Below are 19,737 nucleotides of genomic sequence, written 5' to 3' on the forward strand. Positions count from 1 at the left end.
TTTTTTCAAATCACTGGGGGGACCACCTCTTTACATCCTTCTCTTGCTGAATGCTAAGAAATTATAGTGTTCATTTATAGACGAATATTTAAATAAGTATCAGCTACTTACCAGCTGTCAGCACAGTCATGCACAAAGATAAAAGGTCCGTGACTTTGCCCTAGCTAGATAATGAAACAACTGTATTACATTAACTGGACATTAAGAAATTTATAGGTGTGAATAATTTAATTATGAGTTTACTGTGGTCATGTCTCCATTTTTAATGCTTCAGATTTTTCTTATCAACCATGACATTTGGTGAATGAAAAGGGTGCAGTAACGGCAAAATTCTGTGAGAAAAGCTATTTACTGTCTTTCTAACTTGAAAGACTACGATTAACTGAGTGCATAAAAACAATTTGGTTTTGTATTTTGTCAGACTCTCCATAACAAAACACCAGAGTAACCAAAACGGAAGACATTGACAGACATATTGGCTGTTAAAACTTCAGAGTCAGGTATTTCATTGTCTGTTTTCCCAAGGGCTTCTCAGATGTCCTCCAGAGGCAAGAAGGCTGCTATAAAGAAACATTTTCCAGTGTGAAACACTCTATTTCACAGATCATCTGAGGAAGAAACAGAAAATAATAGACAACAGACATTTCTTAAACATTTTAAGGTTCATTTTCCCAAGGTCTAAGCTATTACCTTTACAAGAATATAATTCTGGGCCAGACCCACTTCCCATGTTATAACATGAGGCTGTCTTTCCTACAGATATTCAAAGAGACTTCATCATCATCATCATCATCATCATCATCATCATCATCATCTAGCACAGAATTATTTAATACCTTTGCTTAGAAAAAACCTTCGTAATAAGATTTATGTAGTAGCCAAGAAATACCTGGAGAGTAACTGGATTTCATAAAAATTGTATGCATTATAAAAAAATAAAAACTGTCTAATGCTCACTAATAGATAACTATTAATTAACACTGTATATGCCATCTGTGACAGGTGCAAATACTTAACCATGATGAAGGCCCAGAGCAATATTTGCAGAGAGCATTGCACTGTTGTACCCCCAGACATGCAACTACAGCATCATTATACTAACAGTACAAAACTGTTATATCCTGATGATCTCAAAAAAAACTCTTCCCAAGCCTCCTAGAACTCTTAAGAATTGACATCAGTTTAAGGCCTTTATTATACCTACTCTATATATCTCCACATCAACACCAGCATCTACTATCACCCACTCAAACCACACCCAAATCTGGTCAGCATAATTCAGCTACTGGAGACATCCTAGTTATTCATGGCTCAGTTGTCTTACCAAACTGGACAAGGACAATGTGATGGTCAACTGTCTCCCAGGAGCTGACTTACTGTTTGTAACTAGGCACTCAGCACCTTCACAACATGATTGCAGCTTATGGGTGGTGCAGTGGTTAACTTTATTGCCTTACAGCAAGAGGTTCTTCAGTTCAATTCTCAGCTAGTGTAACTTCTGTGCAGAGTTTGCATGTCCTCCCTGCATTCTTGTGAGTTTTCTCCAGGTACTCCGGTTTCCTACCACATTCCAAAGACATATATCTGAAGCATTTCTCCCTGGGCCACATCTGAAAATAGGCTCTGTCCATGTTGGTCTTTCCTGGTCAACAAATGTTAAATAAATAAATAAAATTGCAATCCATGTAGGGTTCATATGTTCATAGGTAGGTACTAGGCTATAGGCCCAAGGGCCTACGTAAGCCTAGCCAACAAGATTCCCTGGCTTATGCCACCCAAGAAAGTTATTTTCCTGTGCCCCTGTCGAGCAGAGCCACAGATGTGATGCCCAGGGTGTATTTCCTATTTCACATCCACTCATCAAGATTTTTCTTGAAGAGTGCTAATGAGGAACGACATAGATGGATAGCTTGTTCCAGAGTATGGGAAGTCTCTGGGACAGGAATCTATCACTCCAGCATGTCCTGTTTATTGTGGTGACAAGGTTTAGGTCCCTAGAGCATGTAGCTCGGAGGGATTGGGATTTATTTAGGTGTAGCATGTCCAACAGCTCTGGGTTTGACATATCTTTCTAAGTTAAGCAGAGATCACCTTGGAGTAAGCGATATGCTACTGAATAAAGCTGGAGTTTTTTGAGACGGTCAATGTAGGGCATCTGTTTGAGGCCAGTAATCCTCTTTGTGAGGTACTTCTGTGGCCTTTCCAGCTGCTGCAGATGTCTTGTGAGGTACATTCCAAAAGGGGCGTTGTACTCTATAATGGGTCTAATGAGTGTCGAGTAGAGGTGAACAATGGCCTCTTTTTTCCTGGATGAGAACCCTTGTGTGATGAGATGTGCCACATAGAAGGATTTCCTGACTAGTGTGGTGATGTGATTATCAAATGAGAGACTACTGTCCACCGGGTCACAAGGTCTCTTATCACACATTCAGCATTAAGTAGAATGCCGCCTATGTGGTAGTTCATGGGTACAGAGTTTTTACCAAAGGGGATGACAATGCCCTTTTTGGCACTGAGCTTGAGGCCATGGCTCTGACACCAGGTATCTGTCTCAGTGAGGCCCTTCCATAGGATGCCCACATCATTTGGGGACTTGACTATGGCTCCTAGTTTGCAGTAATCTGTGAACTTCATTAGCCAAAGGCCTTCTGTGTTAGCGTGTACTTCTAAGAAGTAGATACTAAACAGGAGAGGTCCCAGGACTGAACCCCGTGGTACTCCACTTGTCACTGGTTTGAAGTTAGATTTGGAGTCTGCAACTTTTACAGTGTGTGTTTTGTCAGCGACTCAATTGGCAATCTATCTTGTGATGTAGGGATTTATACCTAGTTTAGTGAGTTTAGCTATAATTCCAGAATGGGGAATGGAGTTGAAAGCCTTATCGAGGTCAAGATAGGCTGTGTGAACCACCTTATCTTCGTATACAGCTTTGGTAACTGCCTCAAAGAAGTTGATCAGGTTCAGGAGGTATTATCTGCCTTTCACAAAGCCAAACTGGGTGTGGGTGGGGTCCAGAGTTTGGAGGTTACCAATGTCTTTGTTTATGAATTCCATGATGATACATGCCCTAGTCTTACAGACCAGGCTCATCAGGCTAATAGGGAGATAGTTCCCGGGATCAGTGGTGGCTCCCCCTTTGTGGAGTGGGATAACTGCTGCTGTGGTCCATTCAGTGGGCACAAAGCCTGATGTGAGGCTATGATTGAACATGGTGCTTAGGTGGGGAGCCAGTTCATTCTGAAGTTCATGTAAAATGCAGCCTGGGATGTTGTCTGGTCCCATAGATGCTATATTTTTGACTTTAGAGAGTACAGCTTTTACCTGCATAGTTGTGACTACAGGGACTCTACATTCTTCCTGTATAGATATGGGCTCTTTAGGGGGTGAGAGGGGGGTAATATTAGGATTGATGCTATCTGCCAGGATATTGGCAAGTTGGTTCTGTAATTTTTGTGCCATTGTGTTGTAACTCAGAGCAGATCTGGGTGTTGCCATTGAGATTCTTGACATAGCTACAAAAGTCCTATTACAAAAAAACTTCAGTACCATGCAAAAACGTATGCTGTCACTTACCACTCTAATTTCAGCTAAGCATAAGACACTGGTTCTGAGTGGACTCCACTGTTCACCTAGAATGATGTCTTGATATGATCCAATGTGTATAACATTGGAACAAGATGATTGACAGTCCAACTTGCCTCACAAAAGACAGCCTATGTCTTTCATTCAAGGGCTTCCACATGCTTAGTAAAGCTCTTGCTATCCCCAGTTGTGCCATTTTTACTTAGAGTTCATATAATGAACATCCTAACTTGATAAACACCTCCATTCCCAAACTGATTCTACTCAGTGTCAGGAGTCTTAGCAATAAGCTGCCTCACCTCAAGACACTTCTCCGTTTGAGTGTATTTATGCATGTAGTTTTACAGAGACATGATTCAAATATTTTGAGTGCACCTGCTCTGTGTCTGTGGTTCCCATACCTTCAGACTCACCAGTAATGGTGGTGGTGGAGTATTGGTGTACATTGGGGGCATACCCCTCTAGGATGGATACTCAGAGACCCCCCCAGTGAGCTTATTGAACTGGAGTTCACCTTAGGGAAATCTAATTTCCAAATCATAGCCTATAATTGATTACATCCCATGGTTGCAGATAACCAAGGTAAATTCTTGGTACTGAGAGGGGATAGTCCTATCAGCAAGAGTACTTTAATTCTTGGTGACTAAAATTACCCTTCCAATGTTTATTGTCTAGAGCCCCTCACTTCCATCATTGGGTATGCTCAGTTTTTCTTCAACTGGGTAAACACAACTACCCTGGATCAGCTTATTCCCAAACTTACTGGGGATGTAAATATTCTTGCCTTAGTACTCACAAACGTAGCCCCTGCCTGCTCCCCTCCCATGATCAATAGGTCTTCTTTAGTAAAATATGGCCATAATCTTGTTACCTTTGCCATAAAATTTCCACTCCCTTGGTTACAAACACCATCCACTTTAAAATTTCAAAAAGGTCTGCCTCATACAGTTTTATGATGACATCTCGAAATTTACCCCTCTCACCTTCACAGAAGACCCCATTCAAGCTGCCATTTACACAATTTATTTTTATGACAATTTTGATGAATGTATTGACCTAGCAGTCCATTCTTAGATCAGAGTTTGTGATGTACCTTTAAGAAGGAATAATGTATAGGAGTGGATCATCCTAACTACTCAACTACTTGCAAAACAGGTCAGAAACAAATTCCAGGTACTAAAATTCGCTTAAATTATATCTTTCACTACAAATATAAAATGAAGCACTCAGAACACTCAAAACAAATTTCTTATTAAAGAAAATGTCCAAAACTGTGACATATTGATAAAAATATTGAAAATAATTGCAAAAATGTTTGAAACAACACCCTAATCACATAAAATGCACAAAAAAGGGAAAATGACTGTATTTTTCCACTATGTACTACTTTTTCATATTAACTAAAGCTATTCACAGTATCTGAAGTGTGCAAAGTGTTTGCAAGTTTGTGCAGCATTACATTGCAATTATTTCACAAAGTACAGTTATTTCAAAGAATAATTTGCAGAGTATAGTCTTTTGAACAGCTTATTGTGCATTTGACTATTATTACAAGTAACTGGTGTGTGGGCATGTTCATACATAAATACAAGGGCCAAGACTACATTGTGTTTTACTATAATCTGTGGGCATGGCAGAAGGTTTTCGCAGAGCCACACCGCTTGTGTTTGATAACAATATTGCAGAAAATTGGAGAGTGTTTCAGCAGTAATACAATATTTTCATACAGGCTGCTTTTTCTGACAAAAATGTACATACTAAAGCATTAATTCTGCTTAATTTAGCTGGTTCAGAGGCAATTGAAAGAGAGTGTCCATTTGTGTATGCATCTGGTGTATTTGCAGTGGAGGGAGAAGGCCACCATACTGTGGTACCAGCTGAAATGTGAGAAAACCTTGAGTGCTTAAAATGTAAATTTAGAGAAATGTGTAACCCCAAATGAATATTACAATGGAAATGCACTTATTTTACACAAGGGATCAAAAGCCTGGTGAAACATTTGCATGATATATAACTGACCTGAGAAATAAGGCTAAAACATGCAGATTTGGTGATTTGAGAGATGAGTTGATAAAGGACAGGCTTGTGTGTGGTATTAACAATGACACAGTGAGAAAGATTTTGCTTTGAAACAGTGATTTGATGTTAAATAAGGCCACTGAGATTTGTCAGATATACAAGCTTACAGAAAGGCACACAAGTATGCTTACAAATGAGAAAGCAAGCCTTCCAGTACCTTCTGCAGCTCATGTAGATAGTATGCAGCATGAGGTAAAAAGAAACAGGCCAAAGAGTGGAGTTGCCACAGCCACAACTTCAGTAAAACCCAGAGCTACTTCAGTAAGGCATAAGATGCACTCAGCAAAACCCATAGCAAACCTCATAGTCAACTGTCATAATTGTGGTGGTAATCATGAACCCATACAAGAAAAGTGCTTAGCTTTTTGTCAGCAGTGTCATTCTTGCAATAAGTGGAATCATTTCAAAAGATTTTGTAAATCAAATAAGGCACATTATTTTATTAAAAGAGGGCATTCCAAGAGGCAGGTTGATCAATTAGAAAGCTGCGACCATACTTTTTATGTTGATGGTGTGTCTGTGCTTGGAGAAACAGAGGCAAGTTGATCAATTAGAAAGCTGTGACCATACTTTTTATGTTGATGGAGTGTCTGTGCTTGGTGAAACAGTCACTGGAGTAGATGTGTGGGCAAAAACAAAATTTGTTGTACTGTTCAGATTAATGGGAGTCCTGTAGAGCTCAAAGTGCAGTGTTATGTCAGCAGAAACATTTGCTAGACTAAGAGCTACAGAACAGCTTGTTTGACCAAGTATGCAAAGTTTGTTGCTTATGGTGGTGAAGAGATTCAGACCGAAGGTTCAGTAGTGCTTTCATGCTGCTGGGAACACCTATGACTTGTAGTTTTATGTAGTCAAGATACATGTGCAGTCCTTATTAGGCCTCAAAGACAGTTTGAAAATGGGAATGCTTTCATTTAATAAAATAGTCCACCATGTAAGCCTGAATGACAACAGCTCAAATTTCATCCAAACTATTTTTCTGAGTATGCTGATATTTTTGCAGACAAACTCTGCAAACTACCAGTTGTGTACTCTACGAATTTAGACCCATAGGTCAGCCCAGTTATCAGACCAGCACAGAAAGTTCCAGTAGCTATGCAGAACAGAGTCAAAACCGAGCTAGACAAAATGGTGCAGCTTGGAGTAATTTGCCATTGGAAGAACCTAGTGAATGCGTATCTTCCATAGTAGTAGCTCATAAGAAAAGCTCAGATGATAACAGAATATGTATTGATCCAAGCAACCTGAACAAGGCATTTAAAAGGCCTCATCATCCAATGTGCACAGTGAATGAGGTTGCTGCCCTCATGGGAAATGCCACTGTATTTTCTGTCATAGATGCAAAGAGGTCATTTTGGCAAATTTTGCTTGACTGAAAATCTTCATTGTTAACCATATTTGGGGTGCCATTTGGAAGATACAGATTTTTGAGAATGCCATTTGGAATATGTTCTGGCAGTGAAGTCTTTCATCATGCGATGGAGCAATTTTTTTCTGGCTATCCATGTGGTATTATAGTGGATGATATTCTAGTAGGAGGCAATGAAGAAGTCAAACATGACAGAAACCCTCAGAAAGAGCACATGAAGTGAATCTTAAGGTGAATCCTCAGAAGTGCAAATTCAGGCTACGAGAAGTTACTTATGCTGGTCACTTCTTTACCAGTTCAGGCTTACGACTAGATCCTTCAAAGCCAACAGCACTTTCTGAGTTGCCAGCTCCAGACAATATTCAAGCCCTTCAACATTTTCTTGGGATGGTCAACTATCTTGGAAGTTCATTCCAGATTTAAGCCAACTTTCAGCACTGCTAAGAGAGCTGACATGCAAAGATGTAATTTGGTCATGGTCAGAAAAGCAACAAAGAGTATTTGATGTCCTGAAACAGAAAATTGCTAGTCCATCAACTCTCAACTACTATGATGTTCAGGAACCAGTTACTCTTTCCTGTGATGCTTCTAAGTTTGTTTGTGGTGCAGTCATTCTTCAAGAGGGTAGACCAGTAGCCTATGCTTCGAGAACTCTTACACAAACCAAGATGCAGTATGCCTGATTGAGAAAGAGCTTTTGGCAATTGTGTTTGAATGTTAGAAGTTCCATGATTATATTTATGGTTGACCTATCCAAATCAAAACTGATCTCCAAGCTTTAGTTACTATTTTGAGAAAGCCTATGCATACAGCTCCATACAGATTGCAATGCATGATGCTCAAATTGCAGAGGTACAATTTCACTCTTGTTTACACCAAAGGCAAACTTCTTTATCTTGCTGATTCCTTATCCAGATCATCCAGAAAAAAAAATACAGAACAGCATAACAATGAGCATTTTGATTTTGAGGTCATGGATGTGAGACCTTTTTCTTCCACATGTCTTGATGAACTCAGAACTCACACAGCTTCAGATCTAATTCTCCAGAAGTTAAACCTCTTTACCAGTCAAGGATGGGCTTCAAAGCAATATTGTTTACCAATAGAAGTGCAACCATGTTTTCGATACAGAGATGAGATTTTGTCAGACAATGGTATCATCATGAAAGGTCCTAAAGTGATTGTTCTAAAATCCTTGAAACAAGAGTACGTTAAGATTTTGCATCATGGCCACCCAGGAACTGATTCTACCAAAATAAGGGTGAGAGGACTAGTATTTTGGCCTTCTATGTTAAGAGATATTGAGAAAGTGCTTTCATCTTGTTCAGTATGTAATAGTACAAAGCCAGATCAACAAAAAGAACCACTTCAATTAAGCCATATTCCTGAACTACCTTGGTTGACAGTAGCTGCAGATATCTTTGAGTGGAATGGTCAACATTACTTTGAATTATTAGACTCTTATTCAAACTGGTTCAAAATTGACCTACTTCCCAACTTAACTTTCAGTACTGTCATTACTAAGTTGAAGAGACATTTTTCTGTCCATGGTAGTCCACACAGAGTTATTTTTGACAATGGTGCACAGTTTACAAATCAGCAGTTCAAGAAATTTGCAGAAGCATGGGACTTAGTTCATATTACGAGTAGTCCTGAATACCTCAGTCAAACAGCTTGGCTGAGCGTGCAGTTCAAAGTGCAAAACAGCTGTTAGAGAAATCTAGATGTGACAGTACCATTGTTTTTCTAAGCTTATTAAATCTCAGAAACATTCCTCATGATAATTATCTTGGTTTACCTGCCCAGAGACTTATGTCGAGACAAACCAGAACCACATTACCAATTAGCAGTAATTTGCTGGTTCCATGTGCTAAGAACAACAAAACAGTAAACACCCAACTGTTGAAGAAGCATTTGTCCCAGAAGTCTTACTATGATAAAACCAGCAAACCAGTCAGTCATTGGAAAAAGGGGAGGTAGTGAGGATGCAAACATCAAAATGTTTTGATCGCATCAGATTTGTAAACGTTTGTGTCAAGAGCCTAGATTTCATATTGTGGAATCCCAAGGAATGGAATTCAGATGAAATTGGAAGCACTTGTTACCAGTGTCCGAACCAGTGTTACTGCATTTTGCCTGTGACAAAGCCTCTAGTTCTCAGAGTGACTTGTCCATGTTCTTGTTCCAGAGGACATTCTGTCAGCAATCTCTGTTCCTGAGAAAATCCCTGAGAGTTCACATTCAGAACATTCCCAAGTGACTGTCCCTGTTGCTAAACCCAGTCCTAACTATTATGTTACCAGATCAGGTCGAATCTCGAAACCTAGTTCCAGATACATGACAACCTGGACATGACTGTTGTTTTCTTTATTAGTGTCTGTATAATTGCATGGCTATTGAAATGTCATTGCTTATATGAGACAGCTCAGTAAAGAGGGAGGATGTAGATCAGTGTGTGTGTGATGTACCTTTAAGAAGCATTCCAGTCAGTGGGCATGTACATATAAGTACTGAGCACGTGCAAGCAAGAGTGCCATTTTGAGTGAGCAGCCAGAGTTAGAGCACGCATGTACCTGTATGTAGTCAGTCAGTTAGTTAGATAGCTCATTTAAGTTCAATGTTCTTGCCATCCATCCTGATGTTTTGTATACAATAATATGCTTAAATGAACATCCAAGCCTCAATGTCTTCTTAATATACACAAGATGAGTGAAACCTTTTAAAAACCAAATATGTTGGTAAATTCAAAAACAAACCATCCTGGTGGTCTACCAATAAAAGCAAACTATATAATAGAAGGAAATGCCTCAGAATGCTAAAACTCTACAGCATCAAAAAAGTATTAAAATTTCACTATGAAACTGAAAAAAATATACAAAGACCTATAAAACATCACAAAAATTAAAGCCAGAAACTGAAGTAAATGATAATGGGCAGGATTCACGAAGCCTCCGTGTAAGAGTTATAACTCAGTTAAACGGAGTGATGTCAGCATGCTTTGCATATTCATGAGAGCATGCTGAATCACACTTAAGGCTAACACGGTCCTTGTAAGACAGTAGGGGGTGTGTCCGTAGGCCGAGCCCTGTAAGCAGACTCGTCCCCAGAAGAGGAAAAGTTCCCAAAGTAAACACCCACGACAGAGTCCACGGAAATGTGAATAAACAGAACACAACACATGCCCCCACAGACTATGAACAGAAAACATATAAATAAACATGTTATATATTTTTTTAAATTGTAAAAATGTTTAACCGTGAGTGCGCTCATTTGCGCGGGCGTGCCCGTAGCGCAGCTACAGTTAGCAGTCAGTGGAAAAGCATATAAAAACTAAATATGCAAAGCAAGCCAAGAAGCAATAGCGTAGTGGTAGAGATGTTGGCTGAAGAGCAGGCATTCATGGTTCGAGCCCCCACAACACCAATTTTTATTTTTAGCAAAATAAGCACGAAACAAGTCCCTGACAAATATGCACACATAAAACCACATTTTATGTAAAATGTAATGAAATAGCCCATTTATATTGAAGAAATGTGAGGTGACAAAAGAATAAAAAATGCCAGATGTGCCCATAGCGGAGCTACAGTTTAACAGGGTGAGTGCATCTGCCTGTAGATGAGCAGTGGTTTAACTGGTGCAAAATGAGTGCCCGTAGCTGAGCAGTGGTTTAACATGCTAAATCTATGTGCCCCTAACTGAGCTGAGCATAATGTGCGTGCCGATAGCCAAATGAGGCTTAAACCAGCGTACCCCATTTGTGCGGAGCTGCGCACCGCGCAAACAAGCTAACCGACGGGCAACGTTGAGCAAGCCGTATCAAAACTGCCTTTACACAGACACACCCCTCAGCATGTCTAGACAGTCATGAAAAATAAAAAGCAGTGGCCCGGTTCGAACCCAGGATACTATACACCATAGTCAAGGTACCAAACCACTAAGCCATGACAGCAATACCTAGAAATGCAATAATAGCTAATATATAAGAATGAATACAAACTGGAGCATGACAATGCAGGTTTACTGAAGTTGATACAATTCCAAAATGGCCAATCACAGATATGTGCGGGAAAAACGGACTATATAAGCCCCATAGGCGGGAATACACAGCATAAACGATTGTAGAACTGACCTGCAGGCAGAATGACAGGAGTAGGAGAGGGTAGTTGCTTTCGAGCACAGAGGTGGGGCATTGAGGAGTCCAGGTACATGGTCTGGCTCCTAGTCCACAATCATGAGGCCCAACTCATGCAGGGCCAGGTCCTCTGGGGAGCATACAGGGCCGAGGCGTGGGACCGGTTGGCTCATGATCTCATCAGTGCCACAGGGATTCCAAGGACTGGTGAGCAGGTCTGTCACCACCATGCTGACCTGAAGAGATGCAAGCAGGACCAACTGAACCTTAGGATCCAGGAGGCCCGGCAAACACCCAACACCCCACTACTGAGTAAGTTACATTTAATTATGTATGTAAGAAATTAAACTAGCTAATATTATGGAGATGTGTATTCCAATATTATTTCATTTATATTACAGCTGCAGGTGTCCGTTCTGTGAACCGCAGAGCCTATGGCGATAGGCTGGTGCGGTTGCGCCACCAGGCAGGTCAGTAATCCACTACCAGTAACTGCAAAGAAATATAAAAGTATGACAGTCAGCAAAAGAGTGCAGTGTAGTCAGTAAGGAATAAAATGTGCAAGTAACAGTGTGAAAGTGTCTGCAAGTATTGCTTGATTACAAAAGTCTGTTTCAGCCTGTAAGTTAAACCGAAAAATGAAACTGTCTGACATAAATTCTGAAATAAAAATGCCCTACCTGTAAGAAAATAGTACACAACCTGCAGCAGGCTGAAAAGTATAGCTGCCGAAGATGATGAAATCACATGTGTGAAATATATCCCTGTTGAAATACTGAAACATGACAGAAGTGAGACTGCTGGAAAGGATTGTAATAACTACAGGTAAAACATGTCAATAAAGCCTAGAAGTAAGTACCATCCTGAATAGTAAAATGAAAGCAAGTGAGAGAGTGTGAGAAAGTGTCATGAATCCAGCAATACAGTAGTAATAGCCCCTGAATAAAGTATACTGCAGTCAAGACAGAATGAAATGCATGTGAGAATCAAAACCAAACAGCAAAATCTGTTCAAAGTGTTGCTGCATCTGGAATGTGTATCCCAAAATCTGGATATGTTGCTCTCAGTCCGCAATATGCAGATAGGATGATTGTCTGATATACCAAACATCCACACTTGTCTACAGCTATATAAAGCAAATGTAGCAGGATGATGTAGCTGAACAAAGCTAGATATGAATGTGTATGAAGAACAATAAAATGTATATTGATGTTGCAGTAACAGTCCTTTCACCAAGTTGAAATAGTTATCATATAGGAAACTGTAGTTAGAACAGTAGTGTGTATATAACTGTAGCTATTAGAAATGTACAGCATATGTATTGGTATTTGAAGGTGTTAATATTATTTTCTTCACCCCACCCTATAACCACATATAACCCATTCCACGTGAAAATGGTATGTGCAATCACAATTAACACCCCTGGACGTTTGTCCTGTTGGGTCATATATATTTGCATGTCCATTGTTGCATCTGCCCTGTTCATACATCCAAACTTGATGGCCTGTTGCCATCAATTAACCCTGCATGTTGTTGGACTGTGTATTTCTGTTCAAATTATGCATGTGTTATGCACGCTGTTCAATGGTGTGAATATGTAGGTGTTTGGTTAATGGGAATACTAATGCATGCTGTTACAACTAATTGTGAATGGTATTATATGTCACTAACCCAAACTGTCATGACATAATGCAAAACATAGGACGACAGAGAAGGCGGGTTCCAGCGGACCCACCTCTCCCACCTCAGCTGGCGAGTGCACCTGGCACTAGTGCCGAGTCCGGACCCTCCTCCGGTGGCCCTGTGCCACCTGCGGGTGGAAGCACTGCAGGGGATGGGGCTCACCCCCCTCTGCAAGTGTGGCCGGAGGAGAACCACCACTCACCCTCTGTAGCATCCGGACTGTGGTGCGTAGGGAGATTTGGGACTCTGTTCTCAAGCCCCTATGCCAGCTTGAGGCACAGGTGGTGCAACTAATGAGCATGCCTGATGCATGGCCTACACAGCCCCCAGCACAGCCCTGTCCTGGGCAGTGTAGGAACAGTGGCAACTGCCTATGGGTGGGGATATCAGTTCCACTGTTGCCATCTGTGGGCTCATGGGCTCTGGATATCCAAACCTCCGTCCCCGTCAATTGTGTAACCCCCCCCACACGTGTCATACACCGCCCCTGTATGCATCTTGTTTGTCTTGTCTGTTTACCTACCCAACCTACCTCCCTAGCTGTACCAACTTCCTTCACCTGACATACCACTCTCACCTGAAAAAAAAAAAAAAAAAAAAGGGCACTCTGTACCCACAAAAAAATTACGCCCCATACATAGCTGCCCATTCCACACACATGTCTGCTGGACATGGAATCTATCAATTACAATTGGCTGTACAACAAGTATTATTGTTGTCCTGACACCTCTCTCAGGGGTGGAAGGTTTCAAATGTCACACCAAATTACATACATATGCACAGCTGTTGCTGATGAAGAAATGGGCAGCTATGGGCCTTACCTAAATCCCTCCTGCAAATCCCAAGCTTGTTTCCCTACTGTCTTACCTTTTTTGTGACCCCTTTTTCACCACTTCCCTGTCTTCCCATTTTCTTTTCTTTCAAAGAAAATAGCGCGGGTGTGCGCTAGAGTAAGCACTGTTAAGCGGTTGTAAGCGGGTGTGCGCTTGTGTGCGCGGAGCTAACCACCAGTGCGCATGCGTGAGCTCCGCGTAAACCAGAGCTAACCCGGTTACAACTGCTTAAAAGTGCCTTAGTCACTTTGATTGACAGGTCCTGTACTCAGTTCAAAAGCAAAATAAAATTCCACTGTCAGTCCCGAACCCAGGACCTTGGAAACACTAGTCTGTATGACCTACCACTAAGCCATGACTCTTATACCAGAACATTGTGCTAAAATAAATATAACATGTAATAGTAGGGATGAATGTAAAGGGAATATAGGATGTGTAGTACACAAAGCATGTCATTTATAATTACTCAAAACTACTGGATTTCCATAATAGTAGTGTGTGAACAGATACAGCCATGCTAGTTGGTAGCTTGTAGATAATAATGTCAGTTAAAGTACATATATAAATGTATGTATATGTACATATATATATATATATATATATATATATATATATATATATATATATATAGTTTTAGGAGTAATTGTGCATACACACTTGCTACAGGGAACATGAGAGAGGAATGGAGAAATGTGAATATACAACACAGCCTGAATCATGAGAGAGATACTAACCTTTACACTCACAGAACACTGTCCACAGCATACCAGCATTGTCCCCGCCCTTACAATCTGAAAGGGCAACGCCTATCCCACATACCCTTTTATAGCACTGACCTGAAATCACAGTGAGAACTGCAATCAGTACACAACTGGCTGTATGCAATTAGCAAATGCTGGCTTACAATTGGTGCAGAGGCCATCACATGGACCTATGCAGATACCTACAAAAGCATCCAGTACTAACACTCCACACATGCAATACATTCATTGCACTGTCTGGAAGCAGACAGAGGGAGAAAGAAAAGTGAGAGAGAGAGAGAGAACAAAAAAAAAATTATACACTGTGACTCTGTCACCCGAAGCTGTCAGCAGTGACAGTAGCAGCAGCAAGCAGAAGCAGTGGTAACGCAACCAGCTGCGACAAACACAGGTAATGCAAAGTAGCAGGTTAATAGTGTGCATACTGTGAACCCTCCAAATGTGTCATAGGTCTGTATCTATAAGTATGTCCATGTGATATGTTGTGTGTACGTAGTTCCACCAAAAGGGGATGACCATACATTACATGTCAATCTGTCTTAGGCCATGATCCTGGCAGCAGTTGTCTGTGCATTGCCCCAGCAATGGCTGTAGTGACTGCTTTGAAAGGTCAGCCAGGTTCAAAAGGCAGGATCAGCCCATCACAAAGGCACACTGGCTGGGAACAAGTGTCTGCAGGTACCCGATATCACTGCATATGCATCCCATACTGCATAATTCCATAGCTTAGCAGACCAGGCCAGTTATGCATATGATGTGGTAGTTCCCAGGGTCAGTCAAGGTGCCTCCTTAGTGGTGTGGGACCACTGTCACTGTATGCCACTGTCCAGGTACATATCCTGTAGTACGGCCAAGATAAATTATCAGTGTTATATGCGGTTGTATGTCCTCTCGGAGTGCAGGTAGCACACATCCAGGGATACCATGAGGTCACAGTGATGCTGTGTGTTCTTCTCTGCTGAGGGCAGCCCTCACCTGGACATGTGAGATGATAGGGAGGTTACATACAGCTGTAATAAATATTTCAACTGGTGGGGGAGAAGGAGGGGGGATACGTGCACTGAACATGTCTGCAAGATTGTTGCCAATATCCATGTGTTTGGTGAATGTTAAGTAGGTGTGTATTAACACAGAGCATATCTGAGGCATGTGGTCCATATGTGTAACATAACTGAAGAAGGCCTTGTGGTCATCCATAATGTTTGTGGCCATTACCCTCCCAGAGTAGGCCGTGGCCGTTGTTATGACGGACCATGGCGTAGTACCAGTGCTGACCACAGATGCCTTCCCTTAATGTGAATGTGCTCTGTCCTGCAGTAGCCTCCTGCTATTGTTATACAATCTGCCTCTGTCTGGGGTCCACCGGACAGGATGCCTAACCTTTGTGCATAGGGTCTGGGTTAGAAATGTGTGTGCAAGTTCCATGCAATCTGTGGCATGTCCATGGTAAGCATTTGCAAAGGGGTCAGCAGTGTGGCTTGTGGCTTCCACTGGCCCAGTGTGCTGCATAGATACCATCTCAGTCCCAGCAAGTGAATAACTGTCTAATCACATACATATCAAAGTAGTCTACTGTGCTGGTGGTGGTGGTGGGATATGTATATCCAGGCCGAGAAACTTCTGTCCACATCACAGTAGTGGATGGTGTCCCACATACAGTACCTTGGGATGAACCCCCAGAGTGAGGTTGTGCATTGCACCTGTCAGTGTGTGCTGACCGATGGGGCATGCTACTATGTTGTGTGGAATGTGGCAGGTATTGTTGCACAGGTGTTGGCTGAGCACTGATATCTGGCCATATACCTGTGTATCCACCACGACACACACACATGCAACATATGGGAGTAGTATTATATAACTACACATGAGTATCATGTATAGTATGTGTGCCATATATTGCTGACATGGTCTGCTGATATCCTGTTTGTGTTCTCTTCCAGGGAAATGGCGCGTCAGCGTAACCCTGCCTACTCTGTGGCGGAAGACGAGGAGATCGACCAGAGCCTGGTGCAGAAGTATGACATCCTGTTTTCCCGCACCAGTCAGAATCAGCAGGAGAGGGCTGCACTATGGCAAGACCTTGTCCATAGGGTAAATGATATTGGCACGCCTAACAGGACATATGAGCAAGTACGACATCACTGCAGTGATTTAATCCAAAGTGTCTGTCAGCGTGCATCAGATATCCACAGGCAACAGGTTGCCACAGGAGGTGGGGTGGCCACACATCCCCCCCTCACCAGACTGGAGGGGCTACTCCTAAGTGTTGTGGCTCCAGCCCTGGAACACCAACAGCAGTACACCTGCATTATGATGGAGGCTGGTTCCACACAGCAGCATGACATGGAGCGTGCAGGTAATATGCCATATGTACACTTGACTGTTCTGTACACTGTATCATATGCAATATCAATGGCCCAGTTGTGCCCACTGACATTAATCTCATCATTTCTGCAGGTCCCTCCGGGGTTACAGCAAGGCAGGCCATCCATGCTGGTGAGTGTGTTTAACATAACCTATAATAGTCCTGATAATGCTAGTAACAGTAGTGTAACTCAGTAGTGCTCTGTGTGTATACTGCGGGGTGTGCATGTGTGCATGTGTGCAGGAGTGCCTGTGCCCATGTGTGCATGTGTGCATGTGTGCATGTGTGCAGGTGTGCCTGTGTCCACGTGTGCATGTGTGCATGTGTGCCTGTGTTCATGTGTGCATGTGTGCATGTGTGCATGTGTACACATGACCACATGTGCATGTGTGCATATGTGCATGTGTGCATGTGCCCATGTGTGCATGTGACCACGTGTCCATGTGTGCATGTGTCCACGTATGCCTGTGTGCATGTGTCCACGTGTGCATGTGTCCACGTGTGCATGTCTGCATGTGTGCCTGTGTGCATGTGTGCATGTGTGCCGGTGTGCATGTGTCCACATGTGCATGTCTGCATGTGTGCCTGTGTCCATGTGTGCATGTGTGCCTGTGTGCATGTGTCCATGTGTGCATGTGTACATGTGTGTAGAAGTGCATCACTGGTAACAATGTCTGGAGACTGTAAACTGTGTTTCCTGTCTTCCTCCCACAGGTTCTGGGGCTGCTCTGGTGACCTGCAGCAGGGAACCTGAATCCTGTGCCACGGCTACTGGTAATGATGATATTTGTGTAATGATACAGGAAGGTGTGTCAGGGTCTGCCATTGGTCAGCCACTTGACAGTACACAGCTGTCAACCCCATCATTGCGCACAGTCATCCTGCCAGTACATCCTTTGTCACCATTGTCCCTAGGTGATGGACAGGATACAGTGGGCATAGACCAGGGTAATGTGGTACCTGTGGCACATGCATCCCCACACAGCAGCCATGGGCAGGGTCCTCCGATGGTACCACACAGACAGTTGCCCATGGGTTCTCATGGGAGCATCCGTGGGTGTACTGCCTCTGGCCGACATGCCCAAAGAGGTCTGTCAACCTCAGCTATGTTTCGGACTGTCATGCAGGCACAGTCACGTATGGAAAGGTACACCAGACAGGGTCTGAGGGAGCTGAGAGCATGTGGCACAGCCATGACAGACAGTATGCGTGACATTGCGGACGCTATCCGTAACTTCACCGATGTCATAGGCAGACGTTGTGGGGACATATTACAGCAGTTCCACAACCAGATGTCCATGAGCCAGGGCAATGGTGGGCGTTTGCGGCGTCGACGTGGCCGTATGCCAGCAGCAGCAACTGGCAGTCGGTGCAGATGACAACAGGCTCAAGCACACCCCCATAGTGCCAGCAGCAGCCCCAGCAATGCTGGGTCTGTGCTGTCATCGGAACGCCCCAGGAGACCACGTGCACATGGCTCTGGACAGTCCCAACAGGGACTTGTGTCCATTCAACACACTCCCGCTTCTGATGACAGTACCCAGTCTGGCTTAGTACTGGATACGGTCCGTAGCACCTCTGCCAGGCACAGGTACCGTGTCCGTGCACACAGACACTGATCTGTATGACCTGCCAGGTGCAGTCTGTGGCTGTCCACAAACCCCTGTATATGGCAGCCATCAGGTGGAACTGTGTGCGTGCATACACACATTTGAAATGTTAACACCTAGGGTGACCACATACATGCACACACTGCACCAACAATGCCCCACCCTGTACTGCTGCCCCTCACCAACACACATACACACACCTGTCAATTGGTGGTATCAGTGGCTGACTCAGGCATACCTAATCCACACTCTGTGCATATGATGACACTGTGCCACCTCCTGCAATCTCCAACATCATTGTGGGAACAGGTAAACACGTTGCTGATGCACAGGGTGACTACATAGAAGTGTATTAGTAGTATCATGTTGGTAACAGTACAGTGTGCTGCTATGACTGTGTGTTTATCCCAGCATGCCTGCTGCAGTAACTGTATGAATGTCCTGAATTGTTATCTGCACCCATAGTACATACCAAAGTATAACAGCTGCACATAATTGCATGTCGGTGGTAAGGTTGTCAACAGACAGCCGCATACATGGGTAGCACAGGGGGAAAGCTAACGCAAGTAGTGATATGCAATGGTGGACATGTACAGTAATGGTGTCAAGTTGCCCACAACGACTATGCCATGTGGATGTTCGCGCATGTAGATATGTGTGCAGTACCAATGTAATCCAAATCCCAAATAACTATGACATAATATCAGTTCTACCATGGGCATCTGCGCTGTGTATTCCTGGGTACATGTTGATAGTGCCTACATATTTGCATTGTTACTTACTGTTATTGTTACCCCTTCTTTGTTGTACAATGCACTACTTCCAGCCCTGTTTACTGTAGCTTTGTTTACATGCATGTTCACTTGGGGTTCCCTGGAACACTGCTTACACCGCAATGCAGAGTTACAGTGCTTGTGTAGACTTCTAGTGACATCTGCATAGCGTACGATACATATGTCAACTTTCCACATGACAGAACATCACTGTCTGTCCTGTACGCATGTATGTTGCCTGTGACATATTGCACATGTCTTACCTGGCATTTACCCACGTGTGCAGTCATATATGTCAGTGCTATGAAACAGTAGCGGTACACCCACACATACACACCTTCAGTATGTTGTTCCCCATTGGCCCTATGTGTTGGTACTCACCATGGCAATCACACTACTAGGGTAGCATGTGCAAAGGTAACCTGTGAATTGCCTCTATGGTCCAGTTGTGGTTTATGTGAGTCATGTGTCAAAGTCACAGCTGCCACATGTATGCAGTCAGCCATCACCCTTGGCCAGGAACGTACAACACATGTGTGGGATGCTACCA

Source organism: Protopterus annectens, chromosome 8.part0 (genome assembly GCF_019279795.1).
Source record: "Protopterus annectens isolate FY-2018-M chromosome 8.part0, PAN1.0, whole genome shotgun sequence".
In the NCBI taxonomy this organism is placed as follows: domain Eukaryota; kingdom Metazoa; phylum Chordata; order Ceratodontiformes; family Protopteridae; genus Protopterus; species Protopterus annectens.